At 35.9% G+C, this 14,619-nt stretch overlaps 1 protein-coding gene across 2 annotated transcripts in view; it reads left to right on the top strand.

The window, feature by feature from the left end:
* Window positions 1-1,797: 1,797 nt before the first annotated feature.
* The window catches only part of LOC5570082, a 131,111-nt gene continuing 118,289 nt past the window's right edge, over window positions 1,798-14,619 (top strand). The window contains exons 1-2 of one of the 2 annotated variants that reach the window (XM_021842796.1): window positions 1,798-1,972; window positions 14,578-14,597. The gene's annotated coding sequence lies outside the window, so the exon portion shown is untranslated. The remainder of the gene's footprint in view (window positions 1,973-14,577; window positions 14,598-14,619) is intronic. The other variant, XM_021842800.1, reaches the window with a different exon arrangement.

Genomic DNA, 14,619 nt, shown 5'->3' with positions numbered 1-14,619 from the left:
CGATCATGCTTGCGTGATCCAAAGTATTATTTCCATGTTCAAAATAATTACTAAATAGGCTCAAAATTAAGGCGATATGTCAAATTTGTTAAGATTTTCAAACATTTCTACTTTTTTAAAAAGGCATACATATTTCAAGGATGTGTTATTCTACGCAAACATTAGTCTCCATAAAAGCTTTCTTTTCTTCTAATACACCATCTTGATTGGACCATGATTTCTCAATTTTTCAACTTTGTCCGGTATTGGGTGCTGTCCGGTACTGGGGGATCTCCCCCTAAGCCTCCAAACTTGACTATTTTGTATGGAAAAACGGCCAATGCGTACTTTATTCTGTCCAGTACTGTATTTGCCTATAATAAATTATCGTTGTTTGTCTTAACTTTTGTCAACTTGCGTGTTGTGAAGTTTTTGGTGTTAAAGAATGTTTATTTCTATGAAAATAATATAAAATACCAGAATCATGTTCGGTGTGGTATTGAAAGACATTCATAAATATTTAGTTATAAATAAGGATTTGAACATGATGTAGGCCTGGAAGTATATGAGGGTGCTTAAAATATATCTTTAAAACAATCTAATCTAATTTCTTTAGGATGGTTAAAAATTCCTTCGGACTTTGCCTTCATTTAGGCGTTTTAAGCAGTATTTTTAAAATTTAATTATTATTAATTTTCATATATATTGTATTGTTAAGAACGTGGCAAGCATATTCAGGGGCCCAAATTAAGTAAGTTGTTTTCAAAACTAACAGTAATCACATTCACATGTGATCAATTTCATTCTGAAATGGGATCCCCCGTTTTTTTTTATTTTGAACATTATTTTTAACACTAAAATTTGTTATAAAATTTTGGTACATGAGCCAATAAGGCTCATCGTCGTATTTGTTTTCCTACGTTTAGTTGTTTGGCATTGACAACACATCAGAAAAACCGTGAAAAATCATCAATTTCACCCGAAATTACGATAAGTACATTAATCTATAACATTTAATCCATGTTCTCTAATAACATTCTTAAATCCAGTTCTAACTGAAATTATGTCAAACAGTAGATTGGTTGTGGATTTCCACGTGTTAACTTTTAATTATCAAAGTTACCTCAAAATCGATTATATGAGATTATATGAGTGCATTCAAAATGAATCGTTATGCAGCCTTTCAATTGCAATCAATAATTAAGATACAGATACTAATTTTTGAATATAAAATTACAGTCGAATATCCACATCTCGATATTCAAGGGACCATTGACTTATAGAATTATAGATTTAAAAAACTTATCAACACAAAAAGTCTTATATTCAAAGGAACCAATTTCTGTATTTCCAATATTTCATCAACACTTCTGTAAAAAAAAAAACAATATTATTTGTTTGATACTATTTTGTACAAAAACATTTGAAAACTGATCGAAGAATCCATCGTATATAAATATCGAGTTCTAGAATATCTAGTTGTGGAGTGTCGACTGTAAAATCTATAAAACAGAATGTACAAATAATTGGATTGTCTTACGGTACGTTTAAACTCAGAACAGAAGAATTGCTGTTTTTCCTGCTGAATTATCAATTCGTATCATTGTGCCATGCGCGTTGGTGGCGTCGCGTTCATCAGCCGGCACGCGAAGCTGTAGTGAGTTTCTTGATCCAAAACAAATCGCGATCAGCGTCGATAAATGAACGGCACAAAGCGTTGCCAAGGGGATGCTCCCGCTGATGCGCGAAGAGCGACGCGACGACGGTGCGCTTCTTTGCGCATGACGATGCGATGGCTCACCTGTTTGACGCTGCGCAGAGCAGACGGTCAGTGTGGCTTAGGCTTCTGCGGCTGGACGGTGGTCAATTTGTGTTCTTTTCGCTGGATTTTGCAATTGCATCGTAAATCAATTAGAGCAGTGTTGAGGAGAACGTGACTTGAAGTGCGAATATCCGAACGGTTGTTGCGATTAGGACCGACTTACAACTGAAGGTAAGTGCGTCGATTTCTCTTCAATGGATATTGCTATGTCAAGCGCGCACCGAAACCAGAGGCGTTCAATTCTAGATTTCTCAAGATATATTTTTGATACTTGAGATGGTCCTGATCCAAACAGGTTTCGCGGCGGGCTGACGCAATCACGTTTGATTCGTTTTTTTGTGTATATCAATAATATCAATTTCGTGCTTAATTACGTAAGCAGATAGTTGCTGTTGATGTGTGATATTGGCCATCTACATAGTGTCGCTGCAGGTTGAGAATTCTTGTGTGCAGATAAGAAAATACGTTCGTGAATCATGATGTCGCGCTCAGGCCATTGGAAGGGGTTGAGGGGATGAAGATAGATAACAAGTGGAGCATGGGAGCGGTCGAATGAACTGTTTATTTTTCCCGAGTGAATGTGCGAATTGGTTTATTTTCGAAATCAAGTTCAAGTGCGTCGTGACGCTGTTTTTAAACTTTAAATTTGAAGTAGCTTGCTTCGAGCTTCTACGAAGAAAAAAATATATCAATGAAAATTGCAGAATGGAAGAAATGAAAATGGAAATTTTCTTGACTTCCCTGGGCATAGAGTATCATCGTACTTGCCTCACGATATACGAATGCAAAAATGTCAATTTTGGCAAAGAAAGCTATCACTTAATAACTTTTGAAGTGCTCATTGAACACTAAGCTGAGAAGCAGGCTCTGTCCAGTGAGGACGTGATGTCAAGAAGACAAAAAAGAACCCTGCTGAATTTGGCGTACAAAATACTATCGCGCATCCTGTTTAACAGACTGAGCCCGCTCGAGGAGAATTTCGTCGGCGAATACCAGGCTGATTTTCGTGACGGCGCTCGACAACGGAACAGATTATTATCTTGTGAATGATCCTAGATCAGTACCGGGTGTATAACTTGTAGACTCACCATCTGTTTATTGACTTCAAGGCGACACGCACGATTCAATGAAAAGAAATGAGCTGTACCAGACAATGTCTGAACATGGTTTTCCGGCGAAACTAATTTGGCTGATACGTGTTTCACTGGATGTTTCGTCATCAAGTGTTCGGATTGCAGACGAGGTGTGAAGTCAGTAAAAGCTTATTACTTAATTTTTTCAGATATGTTTCAAATTAATTTCAAATTAATTTTAATTTCATTTCGGATTACGATTTTTCGTTCATTTGTCTAAATACCAATCATAATTTCTCATTTTGATTTTCTACCATCTCTCGAAATATAGAGCAGAGTCAATTCAATTTTCACACGGAATTTCATTACTCACACTTGATTCCACAATCTTGATCACGCGATGATTAAATTTAATACCATCTGTCTTGCCCCGTCCGTCGACCAAAGTTTATTGATTTTTGACTTGTTCCCTAACTCGTTTACCGCCCATCTCGTTTATTTGGTTCATCCTTGGCTGGTATATACATTTGTTGCTTCGCTGAGCAGCATTTCCAGCATTTCTGCAATGCTCGCGGAAAAAGCTTGGAGCTTGTGGAAGGCTGCGGCGGTGAAGGTGGCTTCCTTTGCAATACGATTCGGGAAAAGTGAAAATAACGACCAATAGAAAACTCGCAGTCAGCGTCCCGTGCAGGGTAAAGTGTCTGAATATGAATGAATTGTATCGTTGTAGGAATGTTACTATACGTAACGATAGTGTTAAATAAGTTTATAGAGATACGCAAATCTGGTTGATGTCATAAGGAACATCTTAAGTTCATTCATTTATTTAAAAAATAAATATAATATTTGAAGAATTCTATTAAAGGGACCATACGCAAGTTGTTGGTCTAGTTAAGTACTTCATATACATATATAGTACCCAATACTAAACAATTCTGAAATTCTTAAAATTTCAAGATATTGCATATCGGTTTAAAACAGATTTTTTTTTTCGAGTTCCAGAAATACCACTTATGATAGCAGTGGGGAATAATTTTCAAATTCATTTCATTTTTCTGCACGGGTATCAAGACGAACATAAAAAGAAGAATTCTGCGCTTTATCTTTCGCCTCTTCGTTACGGTTTGCCATGAATTCAATTTATATGATAACGACATTTCAGCGGCTTTATCATTTTCATCTCTGTTCTGCATCAGTGAGACTGCATCGGATGAATTGTAGATTTTTATATTTATTTTACTGCGCGTCAGCATTTAAAATAGGAAGCGCCGGTTGAAATGGTATTTTTGTATCTTTACAGGTAGATCAATCTATTATTGTTCTGCGGTTTTTTGCTTTTTCATTTTTCATAAAATGAATGGTTTGTTGCTCTGGTACTGGGTACACGGGGCTGTTGAAGTAGAGATGAAAAAAATGATACGAACAGATGGAAAAAGTTATTTAGAAAAATAACATCTTCAGAGGTTGCACACTAAATTGTAAGTAAGAGTAGTTTCTCACATCTAAACAAATGGCAACACTTCAAGCTTTGCAGTGTCAACCAAATCCAGTTCCTCAAATTGAGTTTAATTTGTAGCAGTGGACCTTGGCCTTGAGTTGGTATAAGCATGGACTTCGATAGCAGTCAGCTAGCAGTCTGACTAATTGAACAGTGACAAGTGAGTAAAACTGATGCAGCCCTAGCTCACGAGAGTGTATACCAGCACCTTTTCTATCTTCCGAAATTGAAACATCAGTACAGCATAAACTTCTTTCAAGGTCCACTTTTCCCGCGAGAAGAATTGTGAAAATATCGGATACCTACACATTAAAAGTTTCAGTGGGCGATTTTAGATTAGGTCAGATTTTAAGAAAATGTTGGGATACAGAATAACATCAAACGAATCAAACGATTTCTTCCAAATAGCTTTCACGTCTATATGTTCGCACAGAACATGCGCCGAATGCACAAATCTAATTTGATATTGCGAAAAAAAACCACGTCCTCCGGTGGAGATCGAACCCACGACTCCCTATTTGCTAGACTGAGAGACCCTTACTCTCGAAGGCGAACTGAATTCGATGACCCCAAAACACACGGTATCATTATATCTAAATAAAGGCCTTCCTTAGCCGAGTGTTTAGAGTCCACGGCTACAAAGCAAAGTCATGCTAAAGTTGACTGGGTTCGATTCCCGGTCTGGCCTACAATTTTGCCGAAGACCACATTTTGATGGGATGTAAGGATAATTTGTTATTTCAAAGTGTAGATCATGCTGAGATGATCATTCAATTCATTCATTATCTTTATTATCGAGACTTTCAGCCGCATCATTCAATTAGTTTTAGAGCAACACTGCTATTTTGCTGTAGAACATAGTAGCCTGAATTACTTTGATCTGTTCTACCCGCCAGGAGCTCCATTGTTACCTGCCGAGCAGTTGATAAAGCATGCAACATGCGAATCCACTTTATAATTATGAATGGCAATTTATTCTGACGTCCAATCAAATTGTGGTCTTCGGCAAATTGTAGCTGGGAAGATTTCACATGAGAAGAGTTTGTTCACTTTCCAATAAAATATTATGACGAAGAGACAGAGAGCTGAACACAAATTTAATCCAAATCATTTCAAACTTTAGGAGGATGCTATTTGCCATAATAAAAATCGTTTAAACATTGGAGAGCTGAAATTTCAAATTTTGCATCACTCTACTGTATAATATAGGGTGTCCCAGAAAGTATGGGCACGACTATACCATACTGCCATTTCGAGACTAGCGTAGATAAAAATCTGATTTTCACACATTTTATTCTTACACTTTTTAAGGGCAGATTTAGTATTTTGAGCGATTTTTGTCGCAACCCGTTTGTTGATGGTCTTACTTTTCTGGAAGCTCCTCTTATCAGTTTTTCATAAATTACGTTAAATTTGAGTCATAAAGTCATAAAGAACGTACTATAAAAATCTGAAAAAATATATGTATCAGTGCTGATACAGCCAAATCTCTTTTTACGCCCCTCACTGGGGGAGCGCAAAAAGAATCGGAGCGCAAAAGGAGGAAGCGTAAAAAAAGGGAGCGTTTTTTCGAATTTTGAGCGTAAAAAGAATCAAAAGCGTAATGAAACTTTCCATTTTCTCTCGAGAAGTTTTGCGAAGAGATGGGGTTTTTCCGTGATACTTCTCAAGGGTATCAATAGGGATGACGTAAACCATAGTCTGACGCCATTTTGAATCCTAGATGGCGACTTCCGGTTCGGCAAAAACACTTGAAACCCACTAAATATGGGTATTTTTGGAAAGGGACCGATGAGTAGATGACGGAAATCGATGGCGATAAATGATCAGACTCTTACTTATTTTATTGAAAATTATAAACTTGAGTATATGGAATTTGAACATAAACAAACAACAAAAAATGGTCGATTTTCAAAAGTGTCAAATCCAAGTCCTTGTATATCCGTTAAAACATGTAATAATTTAAAATTCTTGTTGCCTATCGCAAAGTATAGATGTTTGACATAAGTTTACTTGAAATGAATATTTTTCATTCATATTGAAAATACTTGAAAAGCTATGATTTTGTGAAGACATTGTATGTGGGGAGAAAAACAAGTGATTTATTAGAATTTTACCATTTTTTTTCAAAAGTTTCCTAGCAAAGCCACATGAAATTTCAAACAAAAATTCTTGTGGAACATCTTAGATACAATGCATTTGAACTCACCACATCGAAGGATTTTGATAAAAACATTCATTGCTAGTTAAGTTCCAACAAAAAAACAAAAATAAAAAATTATATATTTGTTTAAAAAAATATTGTGATTTTCGTTATAAAAGTCGTGCTCATACTTTCTGGGACACCCTATAAGCAGAAGGTCATAGGTTCAATCCTAGGCACGTCCCATTCCTCGTACTTTGTAGATGTATCTATCGGCTGCATCTATCTTGCCACTCTTAATCTATCACAGTTGATCTATTCGTGCAAATGCTATTGCTAGAACCAGAGACGGACAAGAAACCGTTTCCCTACGTTTCTATTCTTCCATCACTATAGCAAGCCTTTCCTTACGCCTGATACATAGGCAGTCTGACAACCAATAAGCAAACTCCTTTGCCGTAAAAATTTCCACCCCACAAAAACTGGCGTAGATTCAGAGCTATGTCCGGTCTACTTTGGGACAGTTTTAAGGTGAAGATGAATCGAAGCCAAACCTCAAATTTTCAAGAGCACAAATCTGGAGAATCAAACATCCGGTTAAGCTGAAAACTTAATCGATTGGTCACTATCTAGTGATGGCCAATCCATTACGTTTTCAGGTCAAACGGGTGTTCGGTTCTCCAGATTTGTGCTTTTGAAAATTTGAGGTTTGGCTTCGATATATCATTACGTTAAATGCATAATTTTAAGAAGTTTAAAATGAAACAAAATAATCTTATTTTTTATTTAATAATACAAAAACGCATGTTCTTGCAAGTGCTTCAGCAATTACCGCTCAATTACCGGCTATATATCATATTTAAACTATAATTATACAAATGGGTCCAAGCTGGGGGATGCGAAGTAGAAATCAACAAGCAGCCAGGCTGTCAATCATAAATTTTTGTAAAAATGATCTGAGTGTGCCTAGAAATGCAAGGTCATGATTTCGTCTCGCTAAAAAAGTTATATAATTTATGTAGCACAAAGACCACCAACTGTTAAGAAAAGTTGTACCGTTTTGATTCATATTACGGACACTTAAGGCCTCAGTGAAGTATAACTTATCAGTAAGCATATAAAATTAATCATTCTGTATGATTCCTTCGCGTTATTGAGCCTTCAAAACAATTAACTTTTGAATGGTGGATGAAGATGTTGATCCCGCAACATGAATAATATGAAATAAAAAGAAATGTGTGAACTTTCCCTGATTTTTATTCCGGACGGTACCTTACCTTTGCCTTGATTTCCGGACACTTTGATTCGAATTCCGGACAGCTCAGCTTGAGATCGGCAAACCACTGAAGAGGCGTCTAAGGCAGCTGAGCATTATCATTTTTCATAGATATCTATGGAAAATGCTGTCTAAAACGAGGCTCGAAACTGAGAACTTTTGAACGGCAAAAATTGAAACATTTCGTTTGAAATGTTTCCCATACACGGATAAAAATCTGATCCCCACACCATGATTTACAAATCATGAAATTCATAAATTGGTTAGGTCATAATATCAGGATCACAAATCATGGTTCCTGGAGCCATAATCATGATTCCTCATAAGCGTAACATCCAGTGTGAAAACACTAAGCGGCGCACACGCTCATGTCATTCGTATCGATCACTCATAATACAAGCTAACGAAGCGGTTAAGTGGTAGAGTGCGTGGCTCACATTCGGAAGGTTCTTGACTCGAATATCAATGTATGCTATTTTAACTTTTTTTTTATTTTATCGATCATAAACGGATGCGCGACTCAGCATTTTTGGCATTTGAATCATGATTCCGAGCAATCGGCTACAAAAACCTAACGCGTGTGTTGCGTTATGGCAATCTGACTCATGATATCATGAGTCCAAATCATGGTGTATTTTCATAAGACGAAAACACGCTGGAATCATGATATCATGAGTCATAATCTTGTTTTTGGATTCTGATTTCTACCCGTGTACAAAGTACAGTGTCCGGAATATGAAACTGTCCGTAATATGAACCAAAACGGTACTTGGTCTAAATTATGCATGAGTATTTAAAACTTTTTTAAATATGTTTCTAACTAACATACGGCTGGCTACTTTCTGATTTAGTATATTTATTGGATTAATTGTCTACACTGAATTGTTGAAGATTAGTGTGAAGTATTTTATGGGTGCTTTTTAACTGTGGTTTCCTGCGAGACAACCAATCAAACAACGGTTAGCACTCGTGGAAAAGTTTGTGTTCAATTTGAGCAACCAAAATGTTCGATTCCGCACCCCCACGGAACACGTAGCAAACTCAGTGTCAACGTATAGAGGAAGGATCAGGGTTGTTATTAGTCGCCGGATTCGACAGACTATCAGTGACGGTGACGAAAAATAAAAAGTTTTCGTCACTACCTCAGCTCAGCGCAAACTTAGATGCCCAACTACCAGAAACCAAGCACCTCGTCACGACGAAAAATCTTTGCCGTTTCTCTCTGTATGTGTTTTCGTTGAACATGTTCAGCTTGAATGGAAAGGCAGACAACTAATCGGTGCCAATTGAAAGGCCGACCAAAAAAAGGAACTCGCAAAAAAAAAAAAATCTGCGCGCTTCCGGAGTTGAACAAAAAACCTTTAAATTACCAGTAGCACGCGCCTACCAACAGTGCTATCACAACTTCTTGAAACTGTGCTTGCCCAATTGCTAACACAAGACACCTTGTTTACAAGTAGTTTGTGGCTCAGACTCTCTTTTTCTGCAATTGTGCGCTCGGTGACGATTAGACGCTTATGTTGGTTCAGTGCGGAGGGGTGACGGGAAGAGTGACGAAAAATATTACTCGTGGACTTTTTGCGGCTTTGTTTCGTCGTGGTCTCCTTGCCAGTCATTGAAGACAAAGAAAATGACGATCTTTTACGCACTGAATATTTTTCTCAATTTTTCGTCATCGGTCAGTGACGAAACCGATGGTTACCAACCCTGGGAAGGATATAGCTTTCATCCGAGACTAAACAAAATTTGGCGGCCATTTTGAATTTTGTTAGAAAACCCGCTTTTTCAACCACCCCCCCCTTTTTTGAAATCACCAGAAAGCTGAGAAAAAAACTGAGTAAAATAGGCTACAAAAACTAGGTGAACAATGGTATCTACCTTATGCAATGAACGATTTTCTAAATCATGTTCTTCGATTTTGACGTATATGGCGAGAGCAATACAATACAACAATACAACAAAGAACCAAGTTTTCAATCGTTAGTGTTTTCTTCGAGTCGAGTGATGAATTAGAGTATTAATTTAAGTGAAAAAATCTGGCGGCCATCTTGGATTTTGACGCCATTTTGATTTAAAGTTGTAGAATTAATTTTTCACTTTGTTAGCACTCAACATGTTGAATTGTGAGGCTACTACTAAAATAGATTACGCATACTCTTATTCTTTATATTCCTGGCGTTGCGTTCTTTCGGAACACATAGCAAACTCAGTGGCAATGACTTCTTAATCTGACCGTTTTGAATTTGGCCGCCATCTTGAATTTTGTTAGTAAAATCGTTTTTTCACCATTATCGCGCCACTCGTTTTAAATTCTGAGATCTTCATCATAAAGTTGAGGAAAAGTGGCGTAAGATAGGCTACAAAAACTAGGTGAGCAATGGTATTTACCCTATGAAATGAACGATTTTCTAAATCATGTTCAACGATTTTGACGTACATGGCGAGTGCAATCAATGCAAACATTATTTTTTGTGCCACAAAAAAAAAAAAACAAGTTTTGGTTGTTTGTGTTCGATGAGATGAAGAATAGGATTATTATTTTGAGTGAAAAAATCTGGTGGCCACCTTGGATTCTGACGCCATCTTGGTTTTGAGTAGTAGAATGAGTTTTCACCTTGTTAGCACTCAATATGTTGAATTTTAATGCTACTGTTACACTTACTTTTCTTTTTGTTCTTCTGTTTCCTGACGTTACGTTTCTTCTGGAACAGTGCCAGCCCCTCAACTTTAAACTAGCTTTAAAAACAAATTATCCAATAGGATTTTTAACGCTTATTTGCTACCTGAATGATTCTTTTGCATGTCTTCGAGTTGAAAAATAGCATTATTTCTTTCATTTATTTGGTCTAAAAACATTGATTGTTTTTTTTTTTCTATCTTTATTAACGAGATTTTTAGCCTTAGGCTAGTTCATCTCGGGACCAACGGCTTTACTTCCCTTCCGAAGGAAGTCGTCACTGAATTTTTTTTAGTGACTATCTCGGGGATGGGATTCGATCCCAGGTCCTCGGATTGAGAGGCGTGTGTTCTAACCACTACACCAGGTCCGTCCCCAACCATTGACTGAAATGTTCAATCAGTTGATAAGATAAGAAAGAAAGAATCTGATTGTTTTTTTTTTTAACAAAGGCTGCATAATTTAACATGATGAGCGCTGAGATGATAAAAAATCATTCAACCGCTAAAATGGCCGCCGGATTTTCCAACCTCAAAATTACACACCTGAGTTTCGGCATTACGTCCACATTAGAACAAAGCCTGTTTCTCATCTTTCAATTTCGCTATTATTAACATGTATATTGGGCGGTAGCGAAAACGATATGGCTCAGAAAATCAAGGTTTTTTTTGCTATTAAAACTTAAGATTTCCAATTTAATGCATTTTTGACAATGTTTTACGTTAAAACTATAGATATTACCACAAGACTTACTAATGTCCCAACGTGCAATCTATAAACTTCATTCAATGAACAACAATGTATATGGTAAAAAAAAATTGTTTAATTCAATTAATGTGCAACCATACAAGATTTTCATATATTGAATTTGTTTAATCATTATTCTTGAATTCAAAGATATGCCGAATAGTTATTCTGTTATTAAAAATTAAAAAAAAAATTATAAAAGAAAATTTCTGTTTAATAACCTGTATTTATAACTTATAAAGCTGAGTATCAGGCTTGGTTACAGTAAGGGGCGGTCCATTAATTACGTAAGGGTTTATGGGGGAAGGGGGGGTCTGAGATTTCTTACGCGCCATACAATTTATTTTTAATTTTCATACAAAAAATCTTACTATGGGGGGAGGGGGAGTTGAAAAACCTCGAAAAATGTCTTACGTAATAAATGGACAGCCCCTAAGGACGTAACGTCAGAAAAATTAAGAATAATAAGAAGAAGAGTATACGTAACTTTGTGAAGGTGAAGGTGAAAAATTAATTCTACAAAATCAACATAGCGTCGAAATCCAAGATGGCCGCCAGATTTTATCACTCAAAATAATAATGTTACGAGAGGTCCACCAATTTGAGAAAACCGAAAGGACCACCCTTAAGTTTTATCAAAAACTAGCGATCAGTGACATAAAACTGGAATTCTAACAATGGGTGCCGAAAGCGGCCTGGTTTTAGTGAGAATTGCTCACATATAATCTTCCTGAGGAAGGCTTCAACCACGAGCCGAAACTATTCCCACGGTGCCCCGACAGACCGTTATTATGCAAAAAAATTGTCCATCAAATCTGAGTACAGGGCTCGATTCCTTATATTATTCTGCACCTCTGGGCCAATTTAAAAAAAAAAATCCCTAAGAGGTCAGCGGCCCGTGGAAGACATCCGCGTAAGTTTATTCTGATATTGACGTGAGCGTACCAGAGACATTATCAGAAGGCCGGCTCCAAAGGCACGTTCCCCACCAGTTGGGAGATTTGTGCTAATCGACTTTAACGTAATCACATGCCTTACCTTCTAACCATTATTGTGCTACATTTAATCCAAGGTCCCTCTTTTCCGAAATAACAGCGAAGTTAATTGTAAATTTATTTGTTTTACCTTTCAATCGGCTTAACGTAGAAAACAGCAATCAATTAAACTTACACTAGTAAACTATGGAAAAAAAGCATACTTAAGCCACTCCGGTAAGTTAAATCAGCTGTAAACATTTTTAATTATATCAACGGTATCTATTTTACAATTATAAGGAATAGTTTGTTAAACATTTTGAGCGTTTTTGTATTTTTTTTTTCAGTGCTTTAACGTAACTTTAATATGGTTTATATTGGAATTTTGAGTCAAAAACTTCATATCAAGATTTCCCAAGATTCCTCTTAGGGATTTTTTAAAAAATTGGCCCAGAGGTGCAGAATAATATAAAAAATCGAGCCCTGTACTCAGATTTGATGGACAATTTTTTTTTGCATAATAACGGTCTGTCGGGGCACCGTGATTCTGCTTTTACTACGTTTGACCGAGAAAGCCATAAAAGAGGGTTTTACAAACAGTCCAACCGATCGTATCAAACAGTTATATAGGAAAACATCCTGAAAAAAATGCTGCAGGAGTATCTGCAGTACCGTCAAACTGGGTAACTTGCAACACTGTTCAACTTCAAATCTATGTAGATGAAAAGGTGAAGGATTCAGATCAGTCAAAAGCCATCTGGAATCCTAATCGTCATACGTAAAGAATACTATGCGATATTTATTTTTACTATGCGATATCATAATTTGGTTTAAGGGGAACAGACGGAGAGGTGGAAAATATGCATTATAATGTTACCCCTGAGAAAAAAGGTTCTTTTAGTTCACATACATTATTTTTAAACATTTTTCAATCAAAGCGACGTATCACATATTGATATGCAGCCATTCCATGAAAAACCGATCTAGTGGGTCACCGAATTCCGTGAAAATTTGCTATTTTGTTCCTTATCCAAAATAAGGATACACGTGTTTTTGGATTGGTTTTATTAGGGTGACCATTTCCAAAATATTGTGACCGGAAAAACCGATTTTGCTTAATTTTTAATTTGAAGAATATTATAACTTTTGAACCGTTCGATCGATTTTCAATCTTTTTGGATGAAATGAAAGCTAAAGATTTTGACTTTTTAAAAAATATATGGAACTTCACAAAAATTATTTTTTTACTTGAAAAATAATCAATAATTTCCGTTTTTTCGTGTTTTGAAGGCTTTGGACCAAAGGGGCTGTTGCTGTTCTCATTTTTTCTTGAAAGTTCAGAAAATTTTACGTTTACTGTAAAATTTTCAGCGATGTATGTTTTTTAGTTTTTGAGATATATTTTTTGGAAAATAAAAAATCAGTCATTTTTCATCGGCACACACTGTAGGTCTCAGCGCATAAGATTTTTTATTTTTCAAAACATCATAACTTTTGAACAGCTAAACCGATTTTAAATCTTTTTTTCATGTAATGAAAGCTTAAGATTTCAACTTTTCAGACAAAATTTAAAAAACTAAAATATCCGAAAAAAAAATTTGTCATGAAAAAATATATAAATTTCAAGTTTGTTTTTAGGCTTTTTCATTTATTTTAATGTAAAAATATTTTTTCAAAGTTTTATATGTTTTTCTAAAAAGATGAAATCTTAAGCTATCATTCCATAAAAAAAGATTGAAAATCGGTTGAACTGAAAAATGAAATGGTGAGAGTCGTCACCGTCACCTCCATTGGATTCTTATGAAAGGTGGTGAATTTAGGAACGCCATGGCGAAATCGAGCACAAGGGATCTAAAAATATTTTTTCCTATCATTTTTGAATGAAGTTCAAGAATGTAGAGACTTCAATCTGGGAACAATCCCATATCATTTTGATGTAATTTAATGAACACTGAACGGTTTATGTCAGTTCATACAGTTAAACGGTGTATTATCTGGAATCTATGACATAAGGTCAAAAGACAAAAGGTCGAAAGGACAGAAGGTCGAAAAACAAAAGATCGAAAGGACAAAAGGTCGAAAATATTTTTTCAAAGAAGGAAAAAATTCCCACCAAGCAAATCGATTTCGACCTTTTGTCCTTTCGACCTTTTGTCTTTCGACCTTTTGTCCATAAACCATTATCTGGGCTAGTCGTACAAAAAAAAACTACGGGTTGTAATCTTGTTTTGGAATTAAATTCAATACATGTAAATATGATAATATCGCTGTTAAACCCAATTCATATTACAAACACCTGGTATTTTTCGTAAATATATATATTCCATATTTCATAAAGTTTTACTACCCCTTATGTTCTAAAGTACTTTTTCTGTTTTATATTTTCAGGTTCTAAAATATCTGTTAAGGTAAGTCATCAAAACTCAGGAT

This window comes from Aedes aegypti, chromosome 1, assembly GCF_002204515.2.
Source record: "Aedes aegypti strain LVP_AGWG chromosome 1, AaegL5.0 Primary Assembly, whole genome shotgun sequence".
Lineage (NCBI taxonomy): Eukaryota > Metazoa > Arthropoda > Insecta > Diptera > Culicidae > Aedes > Aedes aegypti.
Note: the sequence above shows the minus strand (reverse complement) of the source record. Positions and strands in the feature narration are given on the sequence as shown.